Below are 19,572 nucleotides of genomic sequence, written 5' to 3'. Positions count from 1 at the left end.
ATCGCCTAACAGCTGTCGCTAACATCAGTTAGCGACAGCTTGCTAATAGGGCGATAGAATTATCGCCGCTTAGCGTCCGAAAACGGCCGCTAAATTGGTGATAATTGCCTATCGCCCCCCTTGGTAATATGCCCCAGAATTTTTTTTTTTTCATTTTACTTATTTGGCTGTTGTTGAGTGTCACGTGTCCCCATATTTGTCTTTAAGAAAACTGTTTAACGTATTTGCAATTTCACGACCGAACATATCTTGTGCCTTATTCCCGCCCCTAAATCACTCGCAGCTACAAAGCTGTCTTTGTTACCAGTGAAAACAAACTTGCTTAAACCCGTCCTAATGCGATGTTCTGTGTGCAGAGTTCCTCGTGGGAACCCCTTGATTTGTCATTCACATGAACATGCTAATCCATTTCAAGTCTTTCGATTACATGACTGACTGATGGTCGGTAAACTATGCGCAGTTAAGGCACTAGGGCCAAATGGCCACAAGGGGGCAACCCAAACTCATTTATTGGTTGTCTGAGATATAAATGTCAAAAGGGCAAGCCATACACCTAATAATGAACTGGGAATACTTAAATACAAGGCTGCAGGCGGCATGTGCCTTTAAAGATGCAGCATTGGTAAAGCCAATCGGTCTTTCTTTTTAAAAGCAATGCAGGTGTATTGGGTTTGCTAGTGGGTTTTTTTCCGGCGCTGGACGCATCGGCAAAAAGAAAAAATATTTACCTTTGCCGATGCTACACAGCATTGGCAACAAAAGAAGTGCGATTATTATATGGTCTTGCATGTTGTAGTGTCCAGCTGGAGTAACGATGCAGCGCCTGCCCTGATGCTGCACAAACACCCATCCATCACAGGTGTCACCAGTCAGGAGACCCAGCCAAAAAAGGTGCTGTGTGCACATGCTCTGGGCCTCTTATCTACCCCTAACTCTAGTGTCCGTGTCCTCCTTTTTATTAGGTCTTGCTTAGACAATGCATGTTCTGTCTCTTCGAAACGTTGTTAACAGTATAGTGAGCTACAGCAGACCCACCAACCATTGGTTAGCATCAGCTTGGCTCTTATTTGCTTCTTTTCGATTTGTCAGGGCATGCGTACCTCATGTTGTCTCTTGAGTTTGTCACTCCCCAGGAGCGTGGACCAATTACTTGTATCCTTCCACTGCTCCTGTTTTTTTAGCTACTTTTTTCTTTGTGTTCCACTACTCCATATGAGTGCTTCTGTGTTCAGGCCATCTCCCATATCCACGTCAATGTTGCTTCTTTTCCCTCCCAACCCCTTCCTCCACACCTTACTTCACCCCCCACCCCTGTCCATGTGGCACCTCTCCCACCCATGTAGTCTGTGTTTCATCTCCCTCCATTCGCCCTTGTGTCTTTTTGTTCTGCCCCATCCTCTCGTCCCTTTTCTTGAATAGTCTTTCCCCTCAAACACTCCACCCAACCCTACTGAAAACACCAATGTTATGTTATGTTAAATGAATGTATGAAGCGCAACAGTTACCCAAGGGTGAATGTACACCGTTTAACTAGCAAAAGCTCTCAGCAGTTACAACAGAAGTTTCCCTCATACTCGGACCACATTGTAAACCATAGACATACTAATTCTATTTCAGGACCGGAGGCTCCGATTATGCTTTCTCATTTCTTTAATAGAAATGCTCAGCAGCCAATCAGAAAACAGTAAAGACAACAAAAACTACAATACCCATGAATACTAGGGTATCACATGATAGATCATAGAGTCACCAGTATAAAAGGTCCCATAGAGAATGCCAACTCCTCTTTCTTTGTTGCTCTGCAGCCATTTAAGTCCACTTTCCATATTACTGCTTTGCTATTATTGTATTTGACTTACTGATGCTTTGAGCGCTTTCTGCTGCTGCTGCTTCATTAGCGCTGTGGTTGTGCGCTGGCCGATGTCTTCTTTCGCCTTTCTGGCGCTTCGGTCTTTCATTTTGCAGTTTCTGGTTCTCTTTGCTTTTCAGCGACCTCACGTCGCTTCAGGGGGCGTGTGGTCACCTCCCGGGGTCGGGCGCTCTGCGCCCGTGCCTTCTTTTTCTCGGTGGAGCGAGGCGGCCGATACCGTGCATGAGCAGCGGCCATTTTCCTTGTTTACATCTGTGGTTTTTTTTCACGGATTCCTGACAGAACGGCAGCGTTTTACAGCTTCCAGCCCATTGCCTGCGCATTTAGCCCTTACTTACGCCCAGGGCTGCAATATATTCACTTAGGGCAGTATAATTTTCATAGGCTCTGCCTAGAGTGGCTTCTTGTTGGCAAGCCCTCCCTCCACCTTTTTAATTTGTGTTACCATACAGGTTTCATTGGCCTGTTTGTTCTATTGGCTTGCCTTGGGGTGGTCACTCCCCCTGCATTGTACCTTTGGCATACCTATATATTTTATCCTCTGTGGGCATTTAATTGTTACACTTTGTGTAATGATGGAAGATTATTTTGAAGAGGATGATTATTATTATCATGAGTAGGATGCCTCTGGCTCCATGGAGCAGGATCTAATGGAGGCTTTAGATCAGGGAGTGCAGCACTCCGTTAATAAGGCGCTTGTGCGCGCAATCACTCCTTTGAAGAGTCATCTTTCACTCTATGCACAACAAGGTTGGTTGCCATCTACTTCCGGTCATTCTTCCACCTCTAAGTCCCCCAATAATCCTCACAAATCTGATTTTCAACGCTTAGCGAAGACGTTGTCCAGTGACCAGTCCACGTCCAAAGCGTCTATAAGGGCTTCTACGTCACAGGATGTTCCAACGGATACAGATGATTCTTCTTCATCTTCCTCTTCGGCTCATGATGAACCTCCGCCATCTAAGAAAGCTCACAAAGAGCGCTATGTGTATGCTCCAATGCATCCTCAGCTCCTCACCTTTGAACCCTCTGACATCGTTCATCCAAATTCTTCTTCTTGCCTCCCATCCCCAGCGGTGGCTGAATATGTTCAGGCTCATATTCGTCAGCCGTTCAAGAAGGATGTCAGGGCTCGCCTTCGTTCAGAGTGTCCCCGCCCTGATTTGGCCGACAATTTGGCCGACACTCCGGAGGCTGACCCTACCATGGTGACATACCTTAAGAAGTATGCTAGGGATCCTAAAATGGGCATCAACAGAGCGTGGCGTTCCTGCCAAGATAAACTGCTGGATCTCTTGGGTCCTCTTTCGAAAATCTTGGACCTGGGTTTTCAGGCCAAAGAATCATCATCTCTTGTGGATCCTGATTAGTTAATTAAGTGGTCCCAGAGAGCGATTTGCCAAATGAGGAATGCCAATTGCGCTATGTCCTGCGAGCGTCAGCGCTCCATTTTGCTGAAACTCGATCCTAAGTTGGCTGAATTGTCATCATCTGAATCCGGTCCCTTAGCTCAGGGTTTACTATTTGGTCAGCCCTTCTTGAAGGAATTAACGAAGTTTGTGGCAACTTTTAGTGGGCTTGATAAGGCTCAGGCTTCCCTCCGGAGAGCCTTTCGCCCGGTTTTTGCAAGGGTCAGACGATACAGGGGGCGATCGTTCGGCCGTGGATCCAACCAGAATTCCCAACGTGGATTCCAGTCCCACCACGGCGGAGGCCAAGATTCAGGTTATAACAATCGAGCCTCTTTCTATCCCTACCGTAAAGGGGGAGGTCAGTACAAAAAAGGACACTACGGCGGGGCCCAAGGTGGAGATCACGATTTCAACACTTCAGGTGAGCTTAATCCCTGCTTCCGAGGTGGTCTTGGGGGGCAGAATTCAATTTGTTCTACCAAACTAGCATCTGATCTCCAACGATGCATGTGTATTTGAGACTGTTCAGGGTTACAGGATAGAGTTCTACCATGCCCAGCATCAATCCCACCCGCCTACTCCCCTAGTTTTCTCCCTTCAGGAACAAGAGTACATTTCGGCAGAGATCGATTCTCTTCTGAAAAAAGGTGCCATCACTCCAACTTCCCGGCATCCCCAAGGCTTTGCAAGCACCGTTTTTCTGGTCCAGAAAAAAGGGGGCGGGTCCAGACAGGTACTCAAACTCAAGGATTTCAGTGACGGGGTGGTTTATCGCCACTTCAAAATGGAAGGTATCCATCTTTTGAGGGATCTTCTTCGAGAAGGGGACTGGATGGTCCGTCTCGATCTGAAGGACGCCTACTTGTCGATTCCCATCTACGGGCCGCACCATCAGTTCCTTCATTTTCAGTGGCAGGGGAATTGGTTTGAGTACAAGGTTCTCCCGTTCGGCCTCTCGTCGGCACCCTGGTGCTTCACGAAGCTTCTGAGGCCCGTCGTCGAATCCTGGCGAGCTCGGGGTGTTCGTCTACTCATATATCTGGACGATATTCTGATCATGGCGGATTGGCCTCACAGGTTACTGATGCACTTGGAATGGTCCATCAGTCTCTGGGTTTTCTGGTCAATCCTCAGAAATCGATTTTTCTTCCTTCTCAGTCGATAGAATTTCTGAGTTTCCAGGTCAATTCCCTTCCTTGTCAACTCCTCTTGCCCAATCAGAAGATTCGGTCCATCAAGAGGGAGTTGAATTTAGTTTTGTCCAGACAGAGTGTTTCGTTGAGGTCTATAGCTCAGATTGTCGGCCTGTTAGCCTCCTCAATATAGGCGATTTTTCCCGGGCCCTCTTCATTACCGGGCACTTCAGCGTTTGAAGATACGTCATCTCCAGAAAGGCCTTCGCTATTCAGATCTGATCCCTCTTTCAGAGGAAGCAAGGTGGGAGATGATGTGGTGGTTGGAACATATGGAAGCCTAGAATGGTCGGGCCCAGTTCGGAGCGTCCCCAGAGATGGTGATAGAGTCGTATGCCAGTCTGTGGGGCTGGGGAGCCTGTTACGGCCTGTTGTTGACGGGGGGGTCGATGGTCTCAGGAGGAATTGTCTCTCCATATAAGCTGTCTAGAGCTTCTAGCGGGATCGTTTGCGATTCGTTGTTTATCCCCACGCCAGACCAATTGTTGCAGACTTCTCCGAATGGACAACATCTCAGCGGTTCAGTATGTCAACAAATTAGGCAGGACTTGGTCCAAGATATTGGCAGAAATTGCCAAAGACTTTTGGCATTTTTGTCTTCAGAGGAAGACCACAGTTATTGCAGAGTATCTTCCCGGTCACCACAATCTCATTGCGGCTGGAACTCACGTCATCTTCGGGACTTCAGCGATTGGAGGATGCATCCTCGCCTATTTCGCTCTCTCTCCCGTGTTTGGGGAAGGTGTCAGATCGACCTGTTTGTGTCTTGTCTCAACACTCAGCTTCACCTGTTTTTCAGCTGGAGACGGGATCCAGAAGCCCTGGCCATGGATGCTTTTCTAAAGACGTGGCCATCGCTCCGGTGTTACGCCTTTCCCCCGTTAATGATGATCCCTAGAGTCCTGGCTCGCACAAAGCTTTATCAGTCGGAGCTGATTCTAATCACTCCTCTGCGGAGGGCTCAAGCTTGTTTCCCAGTTCTCCAGGAAACGAGTTGTGCAGAGCCGCTCCTTCTTCCTCGGCGGTGGAATCTCTTGCTGGACCCTCTAGGCAATCCACATTCCCTGATCGAGTCAGGTCATCTTCTCCTAGTAGCGTGGCGAATTTCAGGGAACGCTGGCAAGTCCCAGGCCTTTCACGCGACGCTACCAGATTTATCAGCGAGGCTTGGTCACCCAACACCCACACACGTTATGCAGGGTCTTGGAAGCGATGGTGTGATTGGTGTGTTCAACGGGAGGGGGATCCCGCTTCAGAAGCTATCTCTCTGATTGTTAATTTTTTAGCTTCCATCGCCTCGTCCGGTCTGGCCTACCGAACGGTTAATAATTTCCATTCAGCTATTTCGGCAGGTCATATCAATATTGATGATAAACCGGCGGGTGAACATCCTTTGATTTCTAAGTTGCCTAAAGGTATTCGCCTAGTGAAGCCGCCTTGTCCAAAATACATGGCTCTTTGGGATGTTTCTATTGTTTTGCGGTTCCTGGAGGCCTGGCCTCCCAACTCTTCTTTGTCCCGCAAACAACTTTCCGTGAAACTGACTATGTTATTGTGTCTTGTCTCATGCAAATGAGTGTCTGATGTTCGGGCACTGGACCTGGCAGGTCACAGTTTTTCGCCTGAGGGTGTTACTTTTGTTATCTCCAGACGCACTAAATGTAATACGTCTTCGGTTACCTATCCATCTTTCCCCAATAATCCCAAACTTTGTCTGGTACAATGTGTTAAGGATTATGAGGTGAGTACTGCTCCTTTTCGTCAAGATATGCAAGGTCAATTATTAAGTGCATTACAGAAGCCTTTTCGTCCTGTCACCCCAGCGACTTTGGCACGTTGGGTCAGATGGCTCATGAGTGAGGCTGGAATTGATATCTCCATTTTTGGTGCACACTCTGCATGGGGGGCTATGGCTTCTAATGCTTTTTCTATGAGAGTGACATTGCTTGACATCATGAAGGCCACTGATTGGTCGTCTGATTTTGTGTTTAAGACTTTTTATTATAAACCTATTGCACATCTTGCTTCTGTTGTGGTGGATCAGCTTTGAACAAGCATAATCGGAGCCTCCGGTCCTGAAATAGAATCAAAATTTGCGAACATACGTGACAAGAATTTTCAATTCTATTAAGGACACGGAGGCGAGGATTATCCCACCCATGATTTTTTATGCTTATGACATGTATTAGCTTGTTATTGATTATTGCTATTCGCGCCACAGTCGCAGCACAGTGGGGCAGAGGACTCCAAGGCCCACAGACCAGCAGGGGCATCAAGCGGAGAAGGCAGCCCCTCCCCCTTGCTACCGGGGGACTCTTCAGCTATTTGCGTCTCCCGCTCTGCAGGAGACGCTTCGCTCCACAGTCACAGCACAGAGGGGCAGAGGACTCCAAGGCCCACAGACCAGCGAGGCATCAGGCGTAGCAGGCAGCCCCTCCCCCTTGCTACCTGGGGACTCTTCAGCTCCCCGCATCTCCCGCTCCATGGTAGACGCTTCGCGCCACAGTCGCAGCACAGCTGGGCAGAGGACTCCAAGGCCCACAGACCAGCGGGGGTATCAAGAGGAGCAGGCAGCCCCTCCTCCTTGCTACCGGGGGATTCTTCAGCTCCTCGCGTCTCCCGCTCCACTGGAATTCAAGCAAGCCTGGCTGAAGACGGCTGGAATGCCAGAAACCAGTCCTCGGAAGCTCATTTCCGGTCAAGGGAAGACATGGCTTGGCAGTTCGGGCTGGACTATTCCCATGAGGCACAAGGTCAGACTGATTTGCATATAGCCATGTCTGAACTGGGGTGGCAGAGTGGGCTAAAGAACGGTGATGGATTAAACCCAGATCTTTTGACTGGGTGTGAATGTTTGATTGATTCAGATGCTCCGTCCATCACCACCCCCTTTTGTACCGCTTTTGGCCGCCAGAAGTGTGGCAGGGTATGCTCAGACGTGAGTCCCTTGCTCACTTTGCCACTGTATTCAAGCAAGCCGGGCTGAAGACGGCTGGAATGCCATAAACCGGTCCTCAGAAGCTTGTTTCCGGTCCAGGGAAGACATGGCTTGGCAGTTCGGGCTGGACTGTTCCCATGAGGCACAGGGTCAGACTGATTTGCATATAGCCATTTCTGAACTGGGGTGGCAGAGTGGGCTAAAGAACGGTGATGGATTAAACCCAGATATTTTGACTGGTGTGTGTGTTTGATTGATTCAGATGCTCCGTCCATCACCACCCCTTTTTATACCGCTTTTGGCCGCCATAAGTGTGGCAGGGTATGCTCAGACGTGAGTCCCATGCTCACTTTGCCACTGGATTCAAGCAAGCCGGGCTGAAGACGTCTGGAATGCCAGAAACCTGTCCTCGGAAGCTTGTTTCCGGTCCAGGGAAGACATGGCTTGGCAGTTCGGGCTGGACTGTTCCCATGAGGCACAGGGTCAGACTGATTTGCATATAGTCATGTCTGAACTGGGGTGGCAGAGTGGGCTAAAGAACGGTGATGGATTAAACCCAGATCTTTTGACTGGGTGTGAGTGTTCGATTGATTCAGATGCTCCGTCCATCACCACCCCCTTTTGAACCGGTTTTGGCCACCATAAGTGTGGCAGGGTATGCTCAGATGTGAGTCCTCTGCTCACTTTGCCACTGGATTCAAGCAAGCCGGGCTGAAGACGGCTGGAATGCCAGTAACCGGTCCTTGGAAGCTTGTTTCCGGTCCAGGGCAGACATGGCTTGGCGGTTCAGGCTGGACTGTTCCCATGAGGCACAGGGTCAGACTGATTTGCATATAGCCATGTCTGAACTGGAGTGGCAGAGTGGGATAAAGAACGGTGATGGATTAAACCCACATCTTTTGACTGGGTGTGAGTGTTTGATTCAGATGCTCCATCCATCACCACCCCCTTTTGTACCGCTTTTGGCCGCAATAAGTGTGGCAGGGTATGCTCAGACATGAGTCTCTTGCTCACTTTGCCACTGGATTCAAGCAAGCCGGGCTGAAGACGGCTGGAATGCCAGAAAACGGTCCTCGGAAGCTTCTTTCCGGTCCAGGGAAGACATGGCTTGGCAGTTCGGGCTGGACTGTTCCCATGAGGCACAGGGTCAGAATGATTTGCATATAGCCATGTCTGAACTGGGGTGGCAGAGTTGGCTAAAGAACGGAGTTGGATTAAACCCACATCTTTTGACTGGGTGTGAATGTTTGATTGATTCAGATGCTCCGTCCATCACCACCCCCTTTTGTACCGCTTTTGGCCGCCATAAGTGTGGCAGGGTATGCTCAGACATGAGTCCCTTGCTCACTTTGCCACTGGATTCAAGCAAGCCGGGCTGAAGACGGCTGGATTGCCAGAAATCGGTCCTCGGAAGCTTGTTTCCGGTCCAGGGAAGACATGGCTTGGCAGTTCGGGCTGGACTGTTCCCATGAGGCACAGGGTCAGACTGATTTGCATATAGCCATGTCTGAACTGGGGTGGCAGAGTGGGCTAAAGAACGGTGATGGATTAAACCCAGATCTTTTTACTGGGTGTGAGTGTTTCATTGATTCAGATGCTCCGTCAATCACCACCCCCTTTGTACCGCTTTTGGCCGCCATAAGTGTGGCAGGGTATGCTCAGACGTGAGTCCCTAGCTTACTTTGCCACTGGATTCAAGTAAGCCGGGCTGAAGACGGCTGGATTGCCAGAAACCGGTCCTCGGAAGCTGGTTTCCGGTCCAGGGAAGACATGGCTTGGCAGTTCGGGCTGGACTGTTCCCATGAAGCACAGGGTCAGACTGATTTGCATATAGCCATGTCTGAACTGGGGTGGCAGAGTGGGCTAAAGAACAGTGATGGATTAAACCCAGATCTTTTGACTGGGTGTGAGTGTTTGATTGATTCAGATGCTCCGTCCATCACCACCCCCCTTTTGTACCACAGACCAGCGGGGGCATCAAGCGGAGCAGGCAGCCCCTCCCCCTTGCTACCGGGGTACTCTTCAGCTCCTCGCGTCTCCCGCTCCACGGGAGATGCTTCGCTCCACAGTCGCAGCACAGTGGGGCAGAGGAATCCAAGGCCCACAGACCAGCCGGGCATCAAGCGGAGCAGGCAGCCCCGCCACCCCCCTTGCTACCACGGGACTCTTCAGCTCCTTGTGCCACAGTCGCAGCACAGCAGGGCAGAGGACTCCAAGGCCCACAGACCAGGCTGGGCATCAAGCGGGCAGGCAGCCCCTCCCCCTTGCTTCCGGGGGACTCTTCAGCTCCTCGCACCACAGTCGCAGCACAGCAGGGCATAGGACTCCAAGGCCCACAGACCAGGCTGGGCATCAAGCGGGCAGGCAGCCACTCCCCCTTGCTTCCGGGGGACTCTTCAGCTCCTCGCGTCTCCCGCTCTGAGGGAGACGCTTCGCGCCACAGTCGCAGCACAGCAGGGCAGAGGACTCCAAGGCCCACCGACCAGCGGGGGCATCAAGCGGAGCAGGCAGCCCCTCCCCCTTGTTACCGGGGGACTCTTCAGCTCCTCGCGTCTCCCGCTCCACGGGAGATGCTTCGCTCCACAGTCGCAGCACAGTGGGGCAGAGGAATCCAAGGCCTACAGACCAGCCGGGGCATCAAGCGGAGCAGGCAGCCCCGCCAACCCCCTTGCTACCACGGGACTCTTCCGCTCCTTGTGCCACAGTCGCAGCACAGCAGGGCAGAGGACTCCAAGGCCCACAGACCAGGCTGGGCATCAAGCGGGCAGGCAGCCCCTCCCCCTTGCTTCCGGGGGACTCTTCAGCTCCTCGCACCACAGTCGCAGCACAGCAGGGCATAGGACTCCAAGGCCCACAGACCAGGCTGGGCATCAAGCGGGCAGGCAGCCCCTCCCCCTTGCTTCGGGGGACTCTTCAGCTCTTCGCGTCTCCCGCTCTGCGGGAGACGCTTTGCGCCACAGTCGCAGCACAGCAGGGCAGAGGACTCCAAGGCCCACAGACCAGCGGGGGCATCAAGCAGAGCAGGCAGCCCCTCCCCCTTGCTACCGGGGGATTCTTAGCTCCGCGGAAGATGCTTCGCGCCACAGTCGCAGCACAGCGGGGCAGGGGACTCCAAGGCCCACAGACCAGCAATGGCATCAAGCGGAGCAGGCAGCCCCTCCCCTTCATCAACAGGCACATTTAATTGCAGACTTACTCTCGCTACGCGGGACTCGCACGGGCGAATGCCGGGCTAAGCCCGGGCAAAGGGCGGGCCGTTTGTGGCCGTCCGGGGCAGACCGAGGCATAGTAGGGCCCAGTCCCTAAGCGTCCCCATACAAGTGGACCCATTAAGAACCTTGGTAAGAACTTCTGATAACCGGGACATATCATAGTCTCATAGTCTGCATATTTTCATATTGTCGTCTAAAGAGTTTCCCTTTTTCCTTTGGCAACCTAGTACACACAGCATCTATTGACTCTTAAGCCTCCCAAAGTGCCCCATCAATTATGGAGAAACGTAAGAACACTTCAGGTACGCTAGACGCATATTTATTAAGAACCGAATCTCTAATCAATCAAAAGATACATCTAACAGAGCGTAGGCTCTCACTCGATCTCTCACAGTTTCCATCTATCAGGGAGGATGATCCAAATGTTTCTTTATTACTAACTAATTCTCCCTCCCTAATTTTCTCTCCTTCACCGGCCGTTTACTCGTTATTAAAATCACCTGAAACTCGAGAAAGGTCCTTGGCAACCCCTATCCCTAGAGCTAAGGGCCCCCAAACTCTGGGTCAATCTAAAGTAAAAAAAGGGCGAGCACCGAACATAAAACAAAAGGGTGGCAACCAGGTTAAAGAGGGAAAGGTGTCAGCTGGGACTGGCTCTTGCTCACTAGGAACCCAAACAGACAAAATTCATCTCCCCCTGTAGCTCAGTCAAGCCCCGTTATTGACAATTCGCACCCATTAGTACAAAACATAGGAAAACACATGGAAACTCTTATAAAAAATATCCTAGAACAAAAATTCTCTGATATGGTCGATCAGCTATCCTCTACCTTTGATCAATCAATCAATCAATCATAGCATTTGTATAGCGCACTACTCACCCGGAGGGTCTCAAGGCGCTTAGGGGAAGGGGTCTGCTATTGCTCGAACAGCCAGGTCTTGAGTTGTCTCCTGAAGGCGAGATTGTCCTGGGTCAGCCGAAGGTGGGTGGGGAGGGAGTTCCATGTCTTGGCCGCCAGGTAGGAGAAGGATCTTCCTCCGACGGTGGCTCTTCAGATGCGTGGTACGGCGGCGAGGGCAATGCTTGTCGAACGTAGCTGGCGGGTGGGCGTGTAGAAGGTTAGGCGGTCGTTGAGGTACTTGGGGCCCAGGTCCTGGAGGGACTTGTGTGCGTGGGTGAGGAGTCTGAACGTGATTCTCTTGCTGACGGGGAGCCAGTGCAGGACCCTCAGGTGGCCAGAGATGTGGCTGCGGCGGGACCCTGATGCAGAGGTCTAGCCCGGGACCAGGGTTCAATTCCCCGCCTCGGCGGGTCTTGGGCTCAAAATTCCACGGACCTAATAATTCTCGCCTCGGTGCCTATTCCAATCATGGAGTCTCACTCTGCAACTCTGGGCAATAGCTTGCTTAATCTCCACAATGGCCCCCACAATGCTAAGGATGCCTGGCCTCCACCTTGGGGGTGCCCAGGAGTGGACGCCTCACAGGGAAAGCCAGGATGGGTTCCACAGCGGTATTCGTACAAGCGCCTTGAGACCCTTGCGGGGGAGTAGTGCACTATACAAGTATCAATTTAAATTTTTTACATCTGATGTCCAGGATGAGTCAGGCGGAGGTGTTCTGGATGCGTTGGAGTCTTTTCTGTAGCTTGGCTGTGGTTCCGGCGTAGAGGGTGTTTCCGTAGTCCAGTCGGCTTGTGACGAGTGCCTGGGTGACCGTCTTCCTGGTTTCGGTTGGGATCCATCGGAAGATCTTGCGGAGCATGCGTAGGGTGTTGAAGCATGATGAGGAGACGGCGTTGACTTGTCTGGACATTGAGAGGGAGGAGTCCAGGATGAAGCCCAGGTTGTGTGCGTGGTCTGTTGGCTTGGGAGTGATGCCCAGGGGGGAGGGCCACCAGGAGTCGTCCCAGGCGGAGGGCGATGGTCCCAGGTTGAGGACTTCCGTCTTGTCTGAGTTCAATTTCAGGCGGCTGTTCTTCATCCACTTGGCGACGTCTTTCATCCCTTCGTGTAGGCTAGTTCTGGCGGTGGCGGGGTCTCTGGTGAGGGAGAGGATCAGTTGGGTGTCGTCGGCGTAGGAGATGATGTTGAGGTTGTGTTGGCGTGCGATGGCTGCAAGGGGTCTCATGTAGACGTTGAAGAGGGTGGGGCCGAGTGATGATCCTTGCGGAACACCGCAGATAACTTTGGTGGCCTCGGATCGAAACAGGGGGAGGCAGACTCTCTGTGTTCTTCCGGCGAGGAACGAGATGATCCATTCCAGTGCCTTCTCTTGGACACCTGTGTTGCTGAGGCGTTGGACTAGGGTGCGGTGGCAGACAGTGTCGAACGCTGCGGAGAGGTCCAGGAGGATGAGGGCCGCTGTTTCCCCGTTGTCGAGCAGGGTTCTGATGTCATCGGTGGCTGCGATGAGGGCAGTCTCGGTGCTGTGGTTGGCTCGGAAACCGGACTGCCAGGGGTCAAGGGATCCGTCCGTCTCGAGGAAGGCGGCAAGCTGTCTGTTGACGGTCTTCTCGATGACTTTAGCCGGAAAAGGGAGGAGCGAGATGGGGGGAAAGTTCTTGAGGTCGGTGGGGTCTGCTGTTGGTTTCTTCAGTAGGGCGCTGAGCTCGGCATGCTTCCAGCTCTCAGGGAAGGTGGCGGTGTTGAAGGAGATGTTGATGATGTCCCGGAGTTGGGGTGCGATGATGGAGTCGGCCTTGTTGAAGACGTGGTGGGGCAAGGGTCGGTTGGAGATCCAGAGTGGATGGTGTTCATCGTGCGGGCTGTGTCTTCGGTGGTCACCGTGGTCCATGTGCGGAGGGTGGCGGTGGGGGCGTTAGTTCGACGGTAGGGTGCGTGGATGGTGCGCCGAAGCTGTTGTGGGTGTCGGCGATCTTGCAGTGGAAGAACGAGGCGAGAGAGTCGCAGAGGTCTTGTGAAGGAGTGATGTCGTTGTTGCGGGTGCTGGGGTTGGAGAACTCCTTGACGATGCTGAAGAGTTCCTTGCTGTCATGGGCGTTGTTGTCCAGTCATTCCTTCAGTGATTTCTTCTTGGTGGTGCGGATGAGCTGGTGGTGCTTGCGGGTGGCTTGTTTCAGGGTGGTCATGTTGTCTGTGGTCTGGTCGAGGAGCCAGGCTTTCTCGAGGGTGCGACAGTTCTTCTTGGAGTCCTGAGCTCGTTGGTGAACCAGGTGGCTTTCTTGCTTCTGGGTCTGCTAGGGGGGTTCTTCAGTGGCGTGAGGTCGTCTGCGCAGGCGGTCAGCCACTGTGTGAAGTTGCGGGCTGCTTCGTAGGGGTCCGTTGTGCTGGCGGGCGGGTTCTGGCTGAGGGAGGTGGTGAGCTGCTCGGCGGTGATCTTGCTCCAGCTCCTGTGAGGAACCTGTTGCGGGTGGTGATGTGTCGTTGTTCTTCTGAAGCTGAAGTGGACACAGCTGTGGTCGGTCCAGTGAAGTCCAGGGGAGTGGCTGAAGGTGATGTGCTTGCTGGATGAGAAGACGGGATCAAGCGTGTGGCTGACGTAGTGGGTGGGGGTGTTGACCGGTTGCTTGAGTCCAAGGTTTGCGAGGTTGTCCAGCAGGGCGGCGGTGTTGCGGTCTTTGTTGTTCTCCAAGTGGAAGTTGAGGTCCGCGGAGGGGAGGGCGTGCGGGCTGATGAAGTCCGTGATGTCTTCGCTGAATTGTGTGCGTGGTCCCGGGGGTCTGTTGGCGAGGGTGCCTCTGAGGGTAGTCTTTGGGTCAATGTGTATCTGGAAGTGGAGGTGCTCGGCGGCGGGGAAGGTGTTGTTGGAGTCGGTCGTGATGCGGATGGTGTTCTTGTGTACGATGGCTATGCTTCCTCCAGTCTGGTTGACACTGTCCCTCCGGGTGATCTTGTATCCGTCCAGGATGGCGATGGCGATGGCGATGTCGGGCGCTGAGGAGGCGTTCATCCAGGTTTCCGTGAGGAAGGCGACATCTTGGGATGTGGTGTCGAGCAGGTTCCAGAGTTCGACGGCGTGTCTGTGGACGGAGCGGGTGTTGAGCAGGATGACAAGCTTGCTCGTATAGAACGCAAGATGGATCGAATAAAGGAGGATTTTGAGTCATTTAGAGCCCCTCTAGAAGTTCCCAATGTGACACTTAGTGTAAACAACACCGCATCGCCTCCAACTGATCCTCAAACCCAACTCAATAAATCTGTTCGGTCTGGTCCCCCCATGGACCTGCAACAAGCGACCCAAAATACTATCACTGGGGGCCCTACACCGAAGATTTTTGAAAGGGAACAGAATCACACAAATCCTGGACAGAAGAAGGCGAACTACAATCCCACCAATAGCAGCACTCAACCAAATAGAGATTCCTTAAGTCTGCCACCTGCATCATGTCCCTATGTCTTGGTACTAACGGGTGTTCCACCCTTAAAGCAAGGAGAGTCCGAATCTTGGTTCTCTCTCCGGAACAAAGTGGTGGACTGGCTAGGGAAACACAAGCACTTTAACACCCAGAACTCCAAACAAATCCTTATGGTCCGGAGAGTAGGATGGGTCGGTCCCTCCCAAAAAAGCATCCAGGGTGATTGTATAGTTCTTAATTTTAACATTCCACAAATTGTTCGCTCACTTTTAGCCAACAAGGAGGAAACCCGGTTGCCACCAACAGCAATCCTCTCTGTTCCACTTGGCTTCTTCTATAGACCGGCCCTCAACCCAACAATGAAAGCTAATGGCTCTATCTTAACACAGAACAGATTCAAACTTTTGTCACCAATAGAGGAGGTGGATTGAAACCAACTCCTCCTACACCCAGCTATGATCCCAATGCATACCAACTAAACTCTTATGAAACAATACCTCCAGAACTAGTCGCAGTTCCTTTAATCAGTAGATCCACCCAAAAAGAGAATAGCTCACCAAATCCACCTTCCCAGTCAGTAGCCGAAACTTTGGGAGGGACTGCCACAAAAGTAATTTTTTGGAACATCGCCGGTCTCCGATCTAAGGTCAACCAAGAAGGGTGGATAGCATTTGTGCAGTGTTATGACATCCTTTGTTTCCAGGAGACTTGGGCAGTATCACCTATTCATTTAAACGGCTACAAAACCTTCTTCTCTGCGACACTCACCTCATCTTTAGAGCGAGCCAAAGGTGGGTTAGTGATCTATGTTTCCAATTTAATACAGCCTGTAGAAACTAGCTCCCTAAAAATTGAGGCATACTATCAGATAATCCTAATAACTGCAAACAAATCTAGCCCATATAGTGGTAGTAAACTTCTACAACAACTTACAAGACAAACACCTAATGGAGACACTGAAGGAAATCCATTATTTCCTTTTAGTTTATGTCAACACTAATCATACAAAAAAAAACGTAATTATGTGGGGCGGTGACTTCAATTTACTCCTATGTGAGAGAAATAACAATACCACCTGTGGTTATCTTGATCCCCAAGAGAATAACATCCCCCATTTCACTCACTTTCTTAAAGGGGAGTGTATGAATGAGACAATGTCATTACTTCAACTGGATTTTGCAAACGAGCTGCTAACATCTGCCGTTGACTTTAGTCCCACTTTTAACGGCAGAGGAGCGTCCAGTTGCATTGATTTCATTCTCATGACTAGCAGCGTTTCGAAATCTTATTACCAACTTCACAACGCATGATTGCGCAAGGTTCTAGAAGCCACAGGAAAGGTTGGACTCCTAGACTCCTGGTCGGAGTCCATCTTGGTCCCAGTTTTTAAAAAGGGCAACCGTAACAGTCCAATGTGTTACCGCCCTATTTCCCTACTCGACTCGCTGGGAAAGGTGGTGGGCCGAATCCTATTAGAACGCTTGCAGTGCTGGACGGAAGATAACAACATCATATCTGACCTCCAGTACGGCTTCAGGGAAGGCCTCGGCACCACCGAACAAGTACTCAACCTTATTCTGATAAGAGGCAAATACGTAGAAGCAAAAGGTGGCAGATTGTACATGGCATATGTAGACCTGACCGCAGCATTTGACTGCGTGTGCCATGCAAAACTTTGAGACATTCTCATAGAAATGGGGGTTGACAAGCTTTTGGTTAATTACTTGTGAGAAATATATTCCAATGCTTCTGCAAAGGTGAGATTCTGTGAGGGGTGCCAGCTATCTTCACCCTTTAAAGTGGAGCAGGGAGTAAGACAGGGCTGCGTCCTGGCTCCCTTCCTTTTTACGCTATACACAAATGGTCTGGAAACAGCCATGTTGGAAGGGAGCCAGGACCTTCCACTAGTTCAGAACCGCCGTATCCCCCACTTTTATACGCGGATGACGCGGTTATTATCGCCTGCACTCCCCGTGAACTACAACGTTCCCTAAACCGTTACAACTTATTCATGTCACACCTGGAGCTAAAAATCAACATAAAAAAGACCTTCATAATGACATCTGGAAAAAAGCTACGAAAGGGAAATGATATCTATTTAACCAGCTGCATGATTGACCACACTCCAACTTATCCCTATCTGGGAGTGGTCATAGATGAAAAGGGCACCTGGAAACGGGCAACAGAGGTCAGAAAACTCCAATTTTTGAAAGCTACAATGGCCTTGGTTGGGTTTACACAGAGGCTTGGAAAAAGATCCCCTAAAGAGCTGCTCCAAATTTATCATGCTAAATGTGTTAGCACTGCCATTTACGGGGCTGGGGTTTGGGGGCACATGCAGTCTGAAACCATCCAAAAGGTTGAAAATAGCTTTCTACGCTTCCTACTTACAGTACCGCAAAGTACTTCAACATTCAGCTGCCACACAGAACTGGGTATCCCTTATATCTCGGACATTATTCGGATGCAACCAGTCCTGCTATGGCACCGCATCTGGACATCAAATAAACTAATGTTCACTCAGGCAATTGTGTCAGCTTGTGTAAAGTTGGAACATGTTCATAAGATTTCATGGCTACAGTATGTTAAGATGTTCCTATGTGATCTGGGTTACCAGAATTATTATCACAATCCTCTATATTTGGCTAGGATCTCAAGAAAGGAGTTAAGGAATGAATGCTTAAATCACCTAGCGGATCTCCGACTGTCCATCGAAGTCAATAAATTATCTGCACAGCATTCTATGATTATCCAAACGATAGACACGATCCAGCCTTATTTAACCATGAAGCTATCTACCTTTGACCTATTTCTAATGACTAGATTCAGACTAAATATTTTTCAGCGCCACCTAACTTTTCCCTCTGTAAATGATTGGTCTAAGCAGCTATCTCAATGTCCCTGTGATGGCACTTCAAACCAGTCCCTTCTTCATGTGAGGTTATTCTGTAAATTCTATGCCAAACCCAGAAAACACTGGCTGACCCCAATGCTGAAAACCATGGGTTTGCGACACTTTCGCCCAGCCCTACTGGCTCTTCAAAGGCTAGAATCAGAGCTTTTAGCTGTAAACATGGCAAGGTTTTTAAAATTTGGTGTGAGGCACCGAACCAACTTATAGTCTGAGGCCAATCATATTTTTAAAATACTGCTAAATGATGCTGCTAATTTACCCGTGAAGTACTGTAAATTATTTTTAACAATGCACTTTAGGAAGCAATCTTATACTGTATCTAACCCCTTTGAAAATAAGTTGTAGTGTGAAATTTGCAATGAATTTGATCTTGATTTTTAAATTGAAATATTCACCGGAATTTGCATATTGTAACATCTAGATCATGTAGGGCTCCATAGGGCGTAATCTTGGTGATCCAATATTCTCTACAACTAATTAAAAGCACATACAGGATCCCAGGTTGAATTAGGCACTTTATCTGAACTATTCCCATAAGAGGGCCTCTGTTATGAATGCTTATTATTTCCCTAATTCGTTTGAATTCACAACTGTTCTGTACTTTCTAAAGACATCTAAGACCACGTTGATGAGCCCAGAATGAACTAAATATTTTATTTGAGTTATTTGCACTAGAGCCTTCCTGAGAAGAGTGTCTGCTATTTTTCTAACTTGTCTGACTTTAAAATTTGTTTTGGACTTTTTACAACGGAAACAACCAGCTTAGTCTGTAAGAGTCAGTTGTTTTGATTTATATTTTATTATCACTAATAACCCGCTAATTTTTATCAATATTTTTGTACTTGTGACATTTTTAAAATGTGTATCTGTAACTGCTTATATGGTTTTTCACTGCATACCGAATAAAGCGTTTTACTATGATTATTGCTATTTGCATATGAATTTTTTGGATGAATTTTGTTCCTTGTTGTTACCCCCCCCTCCCCCCCCTATTTCTTTCTTTGACTATACACCAGGAATGTGTATTACGGCTTTATATCTCTTATTCAGACCCTAAATGACTGCAACTGTCCAGTCCGGTTGGTCCTGCCTGGTGGTTACCTGCAAATCCGAGTTGTCTACGTACAATCATCTGGTTCTTTCATCCTGATGGATTTCTGCTGTTGCTGATTGCTTCCCTGTTTCTCTTCTTCGTATTGGACTGTTCCTTTTCGTTTGAACTGTTTAGTCACCAAAGAAAGAGGAGTTGGCATTCTCTATGGGACCTTTTATACTGGTAACTCTATGATCTATCATGTGATACCCTAGTATTCATGGGTATTGTAGTTTTTGTTGTCTATACTGTTTTCTGATTGGCTGCTGAGCTTTTCTATTAAAGAAATGAGATAGTATAATCCGCGACTCCGTGTCCTTAATAGAATTGAAAATTCTTGTCACGTATTTTCACAAATGTTGAATTAAGCATTGAAACGATTAGCAGACGGTACTGTCTATCCTTATTTAAATACAAAACTGAGAACCTACGTAGAAGAAAGACCAGCACAGCCAGAATCAAACAGGCATCAGCCGTCTAGGAATAACTCTGATCCTTTGCAGCGTAATTAGGGTGACCAGATTTTTAAAAGAAAAAACTGGGACAACCACAGACGTAGGACTATGTTTTGGTTGGCTGCTTCATTGTCATGCCACAGCTTCCCCCAGGAACACAGATGCAC

The 19,572-nt window shown here is 49.7% G+C and overlaps 1 pseudogene; it reads left to right on the top strand.

Annotated features, from left to right (window-relative positions):
* Positions 1-2,445: 2,445 nt before the first annotated feature.
* On the top strand, positions 2,446-15,374 carry LOC147698696 (uncharacterized; annotated as a pseudogene).
* Positions 15,375-19,572: the final 4,198 nt, after the last annotated feature.

Source organism: Lissotriton vulgaris, chromosome 8, assembly GCF_964263255.1.
Source record: "Lissotriton vulgaris chromosome 8, aLisVul1.2, whole genome shotgun sequence".
In the NCBI taxonomy this organism is placed as follows: Eukaryota; Metazoa; Chordata; class Amphibia; order Caudata; family Salamandridae; genus Lissotriton; species Lissotriton vulgaris.
Note: the sequence above shows the minus strand (reverse complement) of the source record. Positions and strands in the feature narration are given on the sequence as shown.